Here is a 12278-nt window from a genome sequence, read left to right as displayed (position 1 = left end):
TAACCGACTGCGCCACCCAGGCGCCCCTCTCCGTCTTACTTTTAAAGTCTCCCTGTATCATGGTAGTTACATATTTGACGATAAGTAGTCCAGAGTCTTCTAGAAGACTCTGATTTCACTCATATGTGGAGTCATATGGTATTTCTTTCACTGACTGGCTTATTTCACTTAGCATAATACTCTCCAGCTATAACCATGTTATTGCAAATGTCAAGATTTCATTCTTTTTTATGGTGGAATGATATTTTATTGTGTGTGTATATATATGTATACATGTATATATATGTTTGTATATAAGTATATGTATACTTATACCATATCTTCTTTATTCATTCGTTTATTGACAGACACGAGCTGTTTCCGTATTTGGCTGTTGTTGATAATGCTGCTCTAAACATCAGGGTGCATGTATTCCTTTGAATTAATATTTTTGTATTTGGGTAAATACCTAGTAGTACAATTGCTGAGCGATAGGGTAGTTCTATTTTTAACTTTATGAGGACCCTCCATACTCTTTTCCAGAGTGGCTGCACCAGTTTGCATTCCCACCAACAGTGCAGGAAGGTTCCTCTTTCTCTGCATCCTTACCAATACCTGTTGTTTCTTGTGCTGTTAATTTTAGCCATTCTGACAGGTATGAGGTGGTATCTCATCGTGGTCTTGATTTGTATTTCCCTGATGATAAGTGATGTTGAGCATTTTTTCATGTGTCCGTTGGTCATTTATACATCTTCTTTGGAAAAGTATCTGTTCATGTCTTCTGCCCATTTTTAATTGGATTAATCATTTTGGGGGGCTAGGGAAATGTAAACTTCTGAGGGAAAAGTAGAAGTTGAAGAGGCTTCCTATATTAAGTGGAAGGTTTTCTAAGAATAAGAACACCTATTGACTAGTAGAGTCATTTATGGGTTTGGTAAATTGTAGGAGTCCAAATTAAACATATTTAACATTTTTAGAAATGTTAGAAAAGCCTAGAAAGGAGAAACCTTTTCTCCTCACCTATATATAATGTTGAAAATGCATTTCAAAAAAGTATTTTGATAGGAAGTTTCATAGAGCACCATGGTAATTAATCAGCATTTCTGAAAAATATACAAAAATTACAAAGGAAAATGAAAGCCAAATTATGGTAACAGTATATCAGGAAATCTAATGGGCTAAAGAAGAAAAATCAGGCATGGTGCCCAGGTGGCTCAGTTGGTTAAGCTTCCAGCTCTTCAGCTCAGGCCATGATCTCATGGTTCGTGAGATCAGGATCTGACCGCATGGAGCCAGCTTGGGATTCTCTTTCTTCCTCTCTGTCTGCCCATCTCTTGCCTGTGCATGCTCTCTCTCTCAAAACAAATAAACTTAAAAAAAGAAGAAAAATTGGGCAAATCTGAAGAATGCATGAATACTGAGTTTTGCCACAGATTATCATTCCTAAAAAGAAACATGTGGCTTCTGAAGTATATTTTTTTCCAATTTCAATAAAGGTAAATTGTTTGTATTTACATTTTATTGAACATTATAGTTTCCAGCATTAAATTTGTTTCTTCATTCCCTTTTGTTTCTTCCCTATAGCGCACTTAATTTACTCTGAAGTGTTTAGCTCATATAGTGCTGAAAATGAAACATTGGAGGAGTGCCTTCTAGAAAAAATGCAAGAAGGTAGTTTTCTAATTTCCTAACACCAGATTCCTAACACCTAGTTAGCTGATTTTTTCTTGAAACATTAACAGAATTTAAAAACTAGGTTCTAAAAATTCCAGCAGATTATGTTGAGCTAATAGTGACTTTTCTAATTAATTAAATTGGCGATTGGAAGACATGACCTTTCATAGCAGCCTGCCCAAGGTTCATAGTATGAATGGCAACGACACTTTACAAATTGAGTTAATAGCATGGCACAAGACAAGACTCATTGTGCAAGTGAGTGAAAATTAATTAAAGTAAAATAAAGATGTGGCAAGTTAAATAACTAATTCTTTGTTGACACAGGAAGACAGGAAACAGAGACAAACATTTAAGACCCCTAACAAAAAGAAAAATGAAAGCCATAAATGTGCAAAATTTAAAAACCTGAATGGCATATAAACAGTAAATGCAGATGAGATTTTAAAAATTGAGATTGAAAATCTCCAAATGAACATTTTTCAGGGAAAATGGAAGTGAAATACGGAAGTTGAACATCTAATTGAAATGGGTGATCATTGAAATGTTAATAATTATCTAAAAAATTACCTTCAAAGAAGCTCCAGACTAGATATATCAGTATGTAAAAATGTTAACTAAAGCACAAGCAACCCCAAATTACCCACATATTAAAAAATACTACACTACTAAGAGCTGGACTTAATGACAGGAATTAAAGAATGGATCACTGTTAAGAAACCTGTTTATACATGAGATCTAGAGGATAAAGCATAAAGGCACATGTAATCCCAAAATGGTTATAAAGGTATTTGACAAAATACAAAATTAATAAATTTAGCTAAAGATTTAGTAATAGGGGCACCTGGGTGGCTTAGTTGGTTGAGCATCCAACTTCAGCTCAGGTCATGATCTCGCGGTTCGTGAGTTCAAGCCCTGTGTTGGGCTGTCTGCTATAAGTGGGGAGCTGGCTTCAGAACCTCTGATCCCTATCTCTCTGCCCACTCCGCATGCATACCCACATGTTCTCTCTCTCTCAAAAATAAATATTTATAACAAAAAAATCAGTAATAAAAATGGACAGTGAAATCTCTAATACACTTCTAAAAACTACCACCTGACACAAAAAGCTTATGTAGTGGTAAACAAATGAGATATTGGAAGTATTTCTATAATAGGTATGAGGTAATTGCCTGACAGCCCCAGTATTCAACATTCTTCTATGTATTCTCCCTATTTTTTATTTATAATTTAATTGCGATTTCAGTAAGAACCTAAATGAGATTTTTTTTTCTGGTGGGGGGAGGACTACCCGAGTGATTTCAATAGCTAATCTGGAAAAAGAGGCAGAAAATTTTGTAAATAATGATTAATGGGCTCTTATGCTACCAGATATTAAGTCATCATCCTGATTCCATACCAAAAATAAATTCCAAGTGTTTTAAATATATAGACATCAAATGAAACAAAAGAACTAAAAGAAAATATGTCAATAGTTAGGTTGAAATGAGAAAGGAGTTCCTAAGCATAAAAATTGCGGGAAAATCACAAGGGGAAAGGTTGGCTAGACAACTTACAAAATAAAAATTTACAGATGTCATTAGCAAGATTTAGATCCTTTGTATTGAGTTATAGTAGTTGAATAGGAAAAAAACAACACTGCAATGGCAAGATAGATAAAAGACAACAACTTGAAAAGATAGAATTATAAATACTGAGTATAAAAGAGTTCAATCTCACTAAAAAATGAAAGCACTGAGATAGTATTTTTGATATTTAAAATGGACAGGTTTTTAAAAAAGAAAATTTACTTTTTTTGAATATGGAGCGAATTGGCATTTTCAAAGAATGTTGGAAGTATAAATTTTATAATCTTTATGGAAAGCAATTTGTTTTGTACAACTTTACAATGTTCTTACTATTTGAATTGACAAATTAACTTCTAGGAATTTATCCCAAATAACCTGAGATGCAAACATGATTATGCATAAGAATTTTCATTTCAGCAATAAAAGCAAAGGATTCAAAACAACTTAAGATCCCTAATGTAGAAAAGAGCTAAATAATAATACCATAGAATTCGTATGTAGTGGCCATTGAAAATTATATTTGGGGGAATATTTATAAAGACCTGGGAAAATGTTGAGTGGAAAAAGCAAGAAAGGGGCGCCTGGGTGGCGCAGTCGGTTAAGCGTCCGACTTCAGCCAGGTCACGATCTCGCGGTCCGTGAGTTCGAGCCCCGCGTCGGGCTCTGGGCTGATGGCTCAGAGCCTGGACCCTGTTTCTGATTCTGTGTCTCCCTCTCTCTCTGCCCCTCCCCCGTTCATGCTCTGTCTCTCTCTGTCCCAAAAATAAATAAACATTGAAAAAAAAAATTAAAAAAAAAAAAAAAAAGAAAAAGCAAGAAAAAAAATCTCTGTAGTATGTTTTCAATTTTGTGTAAGAAAGAAAAGAAGAGGGAGATTTATAAAAAACTAATTCAGAAGGAAACATGATTATAGTTGCCCTCAGAAATCCAGTATATGCTGTTCTGATTTCTAAGCAGACTTTCTCATGTCTGCTTAGAAGCAAAAACTTAAGCACTGAGAAGGAAAACAAAGACTGATTTCAATCAGTTGTAAAATGAAAACATTATGAGTTAATCTTTGAAATTTTAGCATATGACTATAAAATGTTACATGAATCACTTTTGTCACTATATAGAACTTACAACATTACTTCCCATGTGCAAAGAAAGAAGATATCTTTAAACTTTCAAATAAAGTACTTCTCTGGAAAAATGATAGATTTTACTTTTGATAGACACAATCTTTAGGTGTCATGTTTTCAGAATTCCAGGTATCCTTAAAAGCTATAGTTTTCTTGACATGCTGATCCAACACCTGTGCTATAGGTTGACTTGCTATTTAAAACTTGAAGTCTGATTTTTGGCTAATATGTGTTATAATGAGAACTTTTATTTCTTGCTTTGAAGTAGTGTAGGAAATTTGTCTTATGCTTAAGGTTAATGCAAATCTTTGATCAGTGTTCATTTTGATTTGATTTTATAAAATGATTTCTTTTTAAAAAATGGATGTATTTTGAAAGAGAGGGGAGAGGGGGAAGGAGCAGAGAGAGAGGAAGAGAGAGAATCCTAAGCAGGCTCCGTGCTGTCATCACAGAGCCTGACATGGGGCTTGATCTCATGAACAGCAAGATCATGACCTGAGCTGAAATCCAGAGTCAGACGCTTAACCTACTGAGCCATCCAGACACACCTATAAAATTATTTCTCTGTGGGCATGTAAAACAATCTGTTCTCTGAACATTTTCAAGAAGAGGACAGCTTCATTTAGGTGAAAAGAAAGGAATGAGAAAGGAACCTAGATCTGTTAATAAGTTGTCCCCACACAAAATTTTAGGCTGTCTGCCTTAGCTGGTTACTTCTGCTCAGGTGCGTTTTTTTTTCATCTTACATTGATCTGATATTTAACACAAGGATAGAGTAACAATTTATAGGCAGTTCATCATGAACAGTCACTGATCTCATCCTGATACCTATGCTAGAGTTTTAAGGGGCCCTGGTTATCTTTTGTGGGCTTGAAGGCTTTCTTGATTAAAGCGTCATGTGCCAGTAGCATTATTGTTAAAACAATGTCCCTTGGGGGGCGCCTGGGTGGCTTGGTTGGTTGAGCGTCCGACTTCGGCTCAGGTCATGATTTCATGGTCCGTGAGTTCGAGCCCCGCGTCGGGCTCTGTGCTGACAGCTCAGAGCCTGGAGCCTGTTTCGGATTCTGTGTCTCCCTCTCTCTCTGCCCCTCCCCTGTTCATTCTCTGTCTCTCTGTGTCTCAAAAATAAATAAATGTTAAAAAAAAATTAAACAAAACAAAACAATGTCCCTTGGATCTTCTCTTCCATCAAAATGGATTATCACATCTTCCTAGTAGTATTGATTTCATTTACAAGGTAGACTTGATTAGTACATATACTCATGCATTTTATATCTCCTTATAAAATCACTTCAAATAAAGTAATATTTTAGGATTTTATCCACGTTAACTCTTGGTGGTTCTCAACTGGGTACAATTTCATCTCTAGGGGACATTCAGACTGTCTGGAGTCTTTTTTTTAAAAAATTTTTACTATTGAAGTACTGTTGACATACAATCTTATATTAGTTTCAGGTGTACAGCATAGGGATTTGATAATTGAGTACATTACACAGTACTCACCAGAATAAGTGATTACCATCTGTCACCCATTCATTGAATGGGAATCCTTTTTTGATGCCATGCCTGGGCATGAGGATTCCCCTGGCATGTAGTAAGTGGGGAGAGGCCAGGAATGCTGCTAACCATCTTACACTGCACAGAACACACACAGCATAATTTGCTGGGGTCCAAGAGGTCAGTACTGCTAAGATTCAAAAATCATGGTGTCAAGTAAGTGAAATGATTCAAAAAGAAAGACTTGTTGGATTGTTACCTTTGTTACCATTTAGGCCACATGCTAAACTTTATTTCAGAACTTAGAGGTGTTCTCATAGCTAGTCTGTCTACTTCTTATCTAGTTGGGGCACGTGTGTCAGCATGATACGGTTTATAGTCTTTGTTGTATGATGCTAACATGCAGTTGGGCACTACAGTTTCACAGGGGATTAAATAAAGATGTCCCAAATGGTTTTACATGTATTTCAAGACTAATCTAAGAAATAATGATTTAGTCTTGTGGGATTTTAAGTATTTAATACTTAAAAGTGATGTTATCGATTTTTTTGAAGAAATGCACAATGTATGTGCTTATAGATGAAGTGACTAGAAAAAATTATCTGTAAATAGAAGTCATGACTATTTTCCTCTTAAGTAGTTTTTTTTAAACTTGCAGTTAATTTAGATTAAATGCTTTACTCTTATTTGTTAAATAAAACCTTGAACTTTTAAGTTAAAAGAATTGAATAGGAGAATAAGGTTTACTTTTAACCTTTTTTCAAAAGAGTTACTTTCTTATAATAAACTGCAGCAGGGGGGAGTTCTTTATAACTGTTTTTATTCTGTTAAGAGAATGAAAGGTCCAAATATAGCTTTTGTCCACATGTGTAAAAAATTCTAGCTTTTAGCTTTCCCAGAAACAGCAGAGTTTTAACATAAAAGAAACATATTTAGTAGAATTTTGGAACAAGTTGATTCTTGTCATGGGCAGAGGCAAAGCAGACTCAGAAATTGCTAGCAGTTGATGCTTGGGGGTAAAATACTTCCAGACTTTGGGACCACTGCCAGTCTGAGGATTACACACATGCAGTAGATCCTCTTTGGGGATCATGACAACCCCTTGGAGTACCTTCCTCTTATCACTCATCTTAGGGTTTATGAAGATTTCCGCCATCACTTTTTAAAAAGTTTAATTATTTCATGGATGCAATTATATGAATGATAACTTCTTTTTGTACCCTTTCTGGCATGACCGCTTCTAGTGAAAGTTCACTTCTTTGTAATAGACCTGACCATTCTTATTTACAGCATTTTTTCCCTCAAAAGTTGCTACATAAAAATCAAATGGTTGATATCTGTTTTTAAATATTTTCTGTGCTTCATTTAATCCTGGTATATTTTTTCCTTGAAGTAGATGAGGACAGAGTTTGGTATTAATTCTCCCACTGCTCCCACTGCATGCATTTCTTTTTGTAGATAATAGAAATCTAGATGACTGTGTTTTGTCTTATTAGATACATCTTTATCTCTACAGTGTGAGTAGCCCTGATTTAATTTATCCCAATCAGGAATCAATAGAGTAAGAGTAACTAGTAGGATTTTTCAGAACTGGAGGAAGTCTAGGCATAGGAAGAGAAAACATTCATTTGTTCTTTGATCCCTGAATCTAAGCAGATTTTAAGGAGGGGTGGGGGGGTTAATCTCAGTTTTTGATTTAATGAACCCTCTTTTCAAAGAGTGATATAAACAGCGGGAAGAAAGAAAGAAGCACATAGATATCCCTCTTATTTTTTTGTTGAAGTAAAGTTTGTGTTTTGCCATTCTGGTATCCTTTGTATAAACAGTTTCCCCTGACCTTAAATAATATTTTCTCCCTTTTAATGGAAAGCTGGAGGAAAACACTAAAATCCTGTTAGTAGTCACAGCAGTTGCAAATCAGGAGAAGAAGAGATGTTTAAGGAAAACAATTTCAGCTTGAAATGAATTATGCAATGTAAAGTGTAGCTGAGATAAAAATGTCATCATTGCAAACTCTTTTCTTTCCTTATTTATCCTTGGATGTCTAAGCTGGAGTAATGCATGGATCATAAAATTGTGTTAGATTCATTGTGTTTTTGTTATAAATGTATTTTGCAATGGTTATAATAATTGTTAAAAATAGATTTTGTTTCATATTTTAGAATGCTTAGAATAATAGCTAACAGCTTAATTAGCTAATAGATTAAAGCTAGTAGCTTACTACAGCAGGCATTAGTGCTTTATATTAGTCTTCTCCACTAGTCCTCACAACAATCTTGAGAGTTTGGTAGTACAATTCCCATTTTACATTGGAGAAATTAAAACAAAGTAACCATTCAAAATCACGCTGCTGGTGGTGGAGCTAGAATTCACACCCAGGAAGTATGTTCCAGCCCCTCCCCACCAACATACACATACACACTTCACTGCTGTGCTGTAAGCCTCCATGGTCAAGCTCTGTGAAAGGCTTTAGTGATAAAGATGAGGGATAAGACAAAGAACTAATAAGCTAATCAGGTTATTTCAGATTAAAAAAAAATTTTTTTTTTAGGTTTTAGAGTGATACACTTTTACCTGGGGTTTATCTGCAATGCATTCTGTGTAATTATAGATTATATGACAAGATTATTCTTTGAATAGGATCTGAAAAATGGAAAAAAAGGTTAAGGAGTAATTATATGCTTGACAAAAAGATGACTTCTAGAGTTATTTCATAGATTTAATTTTTTTAATTAAAGAATATGACATTGCTGAAAATATAGAAAAAATAGGAAAAGTAAATGTACAATCTTACATTTTAACATTATTTTTAATACCATTGAGTATCCTACCCATATTTTTATATACCTTTTTTTTTTCTTAAGAGAAAATTACCCAAGTAAAGTCCATACATTTCTATTGGAAAATTCAGATGTTGGGGAGGAAAAAATTTTTCCCTTTTAATGTTCTTCTGGCTGGTCTAAGAATAAAATTTACATGAGACAAATTAACAGGAGAAAATCATGTTTAATTTTGTACATATAGACAGTTCACTTAGACATGAGATTTCAGGATGGACCTAGAGGGTATAAGGCTAAATGAAGTAAGTCAGAGAAAGACAAGCACAGTATGACTTCACTCTTATGTGGGACTTAAAACAAAAGAAATATAAGAAACAGACTGTTAAATTTAGAGAACAAACCTGATGGTGGCCAGAGGAGGAGGAAGGTAGTTGGGGGGCAGGGATGCAATAGATAAAAGGAAATCAAGAATATTCTTATCTTGATGAGCACTAAGTACTGTATGGAATTGTTGAATCATTGTGTTGTACACTTGAAACTAATTTAACACTTTATGCTGGGGTGCCTGGGTGGCTCAGATCATGATCTCATGGCTCATGAGTTCAAGCCCTATGTCTGTGCTGACAGCTCAGAGCCTGGAGCCTGCTTCAGATTCTGTCTCTCTCTCTCTCTCTCTCTGCCCCTCCCCTGCTCATGGTCTGTCTCTCAAAAATAAACAAACATTAAAAAATTTAAGAAATATAACACTGTATGTTAATGATACTTCAATAAAAAAATTACCTTCCAAAAAACCCCACATTAATCCATTGTGATAGAGATGAGAATAATAGTTATTTTTCAGGATGTTATTGCTAGTGGGATGGGTAAGTGAGTGTGCTGTGGTGTTAGAAATGCTTTGTAGCTTGATCTGAATGGTAGTTACAGAGGGATACACAAATGGAAATATTTATCAGGTTGTTTGCTTAATATTTGTGTACTTTATGTAACTTACACCTCAATTTAAAAAAAAAAAGGGAGAAAAAAGAAGAAAAAAAATGTGATTCCAAAAACAGGCAACATGAGATATATAATGTCATTCTGGACCTGAGGAGAAGGGAATAGGAGTCCAAGCTTCAAATGGAAGGAAGGCAATTCACAGGAAGAATGGAAAGAGTCAATGCTTGGTAAACAAATGTTTGTTGGGCCACCTAGAAACAGTGGCATATAGAGGACTTTGATCAAGCAGGCCTTGCTGGGTTCCTTCCTGTGTACCATACCTAGTTCATATTATACTGTCATTACATAGGGTGATAATTCCCTTCCTGGTGCAGGTCCTAGATCTACATTTTTTTTCAGGCAGATGTTGGAGGGAAGGTCAAAGTTTCTTCCTGAGCCTTTTAGGCCTTGATTGTTTTCAGCTGGAAATAATCTTCATGCCAAAGTTGTAAATTTTGGGGTGATTTGTTTGAACTCCTTTACAAACAATTGAAAGAAATGCAAAGAGTGAAAGTTTCTTTTCTTTTCACATTTGCCCTTCTTGCCCAGCCTCACTCTACTTCCTAAAGCGAACTACTAATACCAGTTTTGTTAATGCAATTTAAATACATATGTACACATACTTTTTACATAACATGGTTTTTACGTGTAATCATGTATCCTGCTTTTTTCACTTATTGATCATACTCTTCTATGTTGCTACATAATCTTCATATTTCATACATAAATGACTAAATTATATTCAATTGGCTAGACATACCATAATTTATTTAACCTATTGCTAGGCATTTGGATCATTTCCAGTTTCTCATTCTTTTATCCTCTAGTCATCTTGCTGTTTATAGATTTAACATGTTCTGGATCATTTCCTTTCCTTGGTGTAGATTCCTCGAGGTAGGTTACTGGAAGAGGCTCAAGTATTTTGGGGTTTGAGAGACAGCGATACTATCAAAACTGTAGTCAAACAGTTGTCCTAGTTGGCAATGCCACCAGCATGTGCCCCAGTATTTCTGTAGCTGGGAGAGACTTATAAAAAGACCAGACATGACAGCCAAGCTGAATGCACATACTTAATTTGTTGCATGGAAAACGCACGTTCTTCCAAATTCCTTGGAAAAGCCTCCACCTCCAACTTGGATACTTTCTGTTCTGGAAAGTAGTTTAACAAGAAAGCCAGTTGACTTGTGTATAAAGTTTTATACCAGAGGCAGGTGCTGGCCAACTAGTCCTGAAAATGTTAAGTTTAGTAGGGAGAGATTATTCTTTTTCATCTAATAACCCTTATTTTGGTACTATGTTGTCTTAATCTTGAACTAAAAAATCCATCACTTCATTCAATGTTTGCTTTATAACCTTTGCATAGATGCCAAAAATCCCATGGATATGGTTCTAGTATTTAGTGAATTCATGTAACTTTTTGCTTTGTGATATTTTGATTCAGAATTAACTCAAGGAGATTATTTGAAATAGATGCTTTGTAAAGTTAATTGTTGGCTTTTGGTGGTCATCAATAACTTTTGGATTTGTTTTGTTGTTTTTGTAATTTATCATGAATATCTGCTAATCACAATTTCTACCGATGATTACCAGTTGATTAGATTCTGAGAAAGGGTCATTCATCGTGCCTTTTGGTAAAAACAAAGACAGGTGCAAAGTCAGTGTAGTGTTTTAGAATGTGTAGCTTATTTAGGAAATTATTTAGTCCAGCCTGCTAATTTTATAGATGAGAAATCTTTGGGGGCTTGTGATAGCTTTTGAGAACCAGTTGGAATCTTGGGTTCTTCTCTTCCAGTTAAAGCCTCATCAACATTTTCTTTGTAATCCGCTTGTTTACGGACCACAGAGCAGTTCATAAACCTCTACTTTGGCCTGTTTTACTCTCTTCACTTTAGGGAAGTTTTTATTTTCAGCCTGATGACCATGGATTTTTCTAGAGAGCAGAAGTTAGGCTTGACCCTGGTCATCCATATTCTTAGGATGATGCCTTATAGAAGAGGAACTAATTGAATCTAATTTAAAAATTGCTTCATGGAGAAAAATAGGGCTAGAGTCTGTATTTGCTTTTTTTGTAATCCTGTGCAATTTTCTGGACTTAAAAGTTAACCTCTTATAATATTTTTTTAAGTGAGGAAGAGCACCATACTTCAGTAAGACTAGCTTTCATGAATATTCTCTCGTATTTTTAGAATATTTTAATTGTAGTGTGATGCAGCTGCCAGACTCGCAGCACAAAGTGTTGGAAAGCTCCATAGTCATTAGAGGTTCGCCTCCACAGAAGTTTAATTTTCAGAGCCCAAGGACTGTTGCAGTGAAGCAGCATTTACCCAGAAGGAGCATTCTGCTTTTCCTTGCGCATTTCAGGCTTTTCCCAAGACTTGAAATAATACAAGTTTTATTTAAAATTTTCTTTGTTTTGTGATGGTTTATGGCAAGTTTCGCTGAATATGAGCATGAAGACGTTTGATTATATTTGAAAATATCATTCTTTGTTTGCCCACATACTAAGTCATTAAAATGCCATTTAAGATATGAGTTATGGGGGCGCCTGGGTGGCGCAGTCGGTTAAGCGTCCGACTTCAGCCAGGTCACGATCTCGCGGTCCGTGAGTTCGAGCCCCGCGTCGGGCTCTGGGCTGATGGCTCAGAGCCTGGAGCCTGTTTCCGATTCTGTGTCTCCCTCTCTCT

General features: G+C 35.4%; 1 protein-coding gene across 9 annotated transcripts in view; it reads left to right on the top strand.

Moving 5' to 3' along the window:
- DCLK2 (doublecortin like kinase 2) overlaps positions 1–12278 on the top strand; it is a 155594-nt gene that overhangs the window by 21890 nt on the left and 121426 nt on the right. The window lies entirely within an intron of this gene.

Source organism: Herpailurus yagouaroundi, unplaced genomic scaffold (genome assembly GCF_014898765.1).
Source record: "Herpailurus yagouaroundi ecotype Mexico unplaced genomic scaffold, PumYag 28, whole genome shotgun sequence".
In the NCBI taxonomy this organism is placed as follows: Eukaryota; Metazoa; Chordata; class Mammalia; order Carnivora; family Felidae; genus Herpailurus; species Herpailurus yagouaroundi.
The sequence above is the reverse complement of the archived record's forward strand: the minus strand, read 5'-3'. Positions and strand labels throughout refer to the sequence as shown.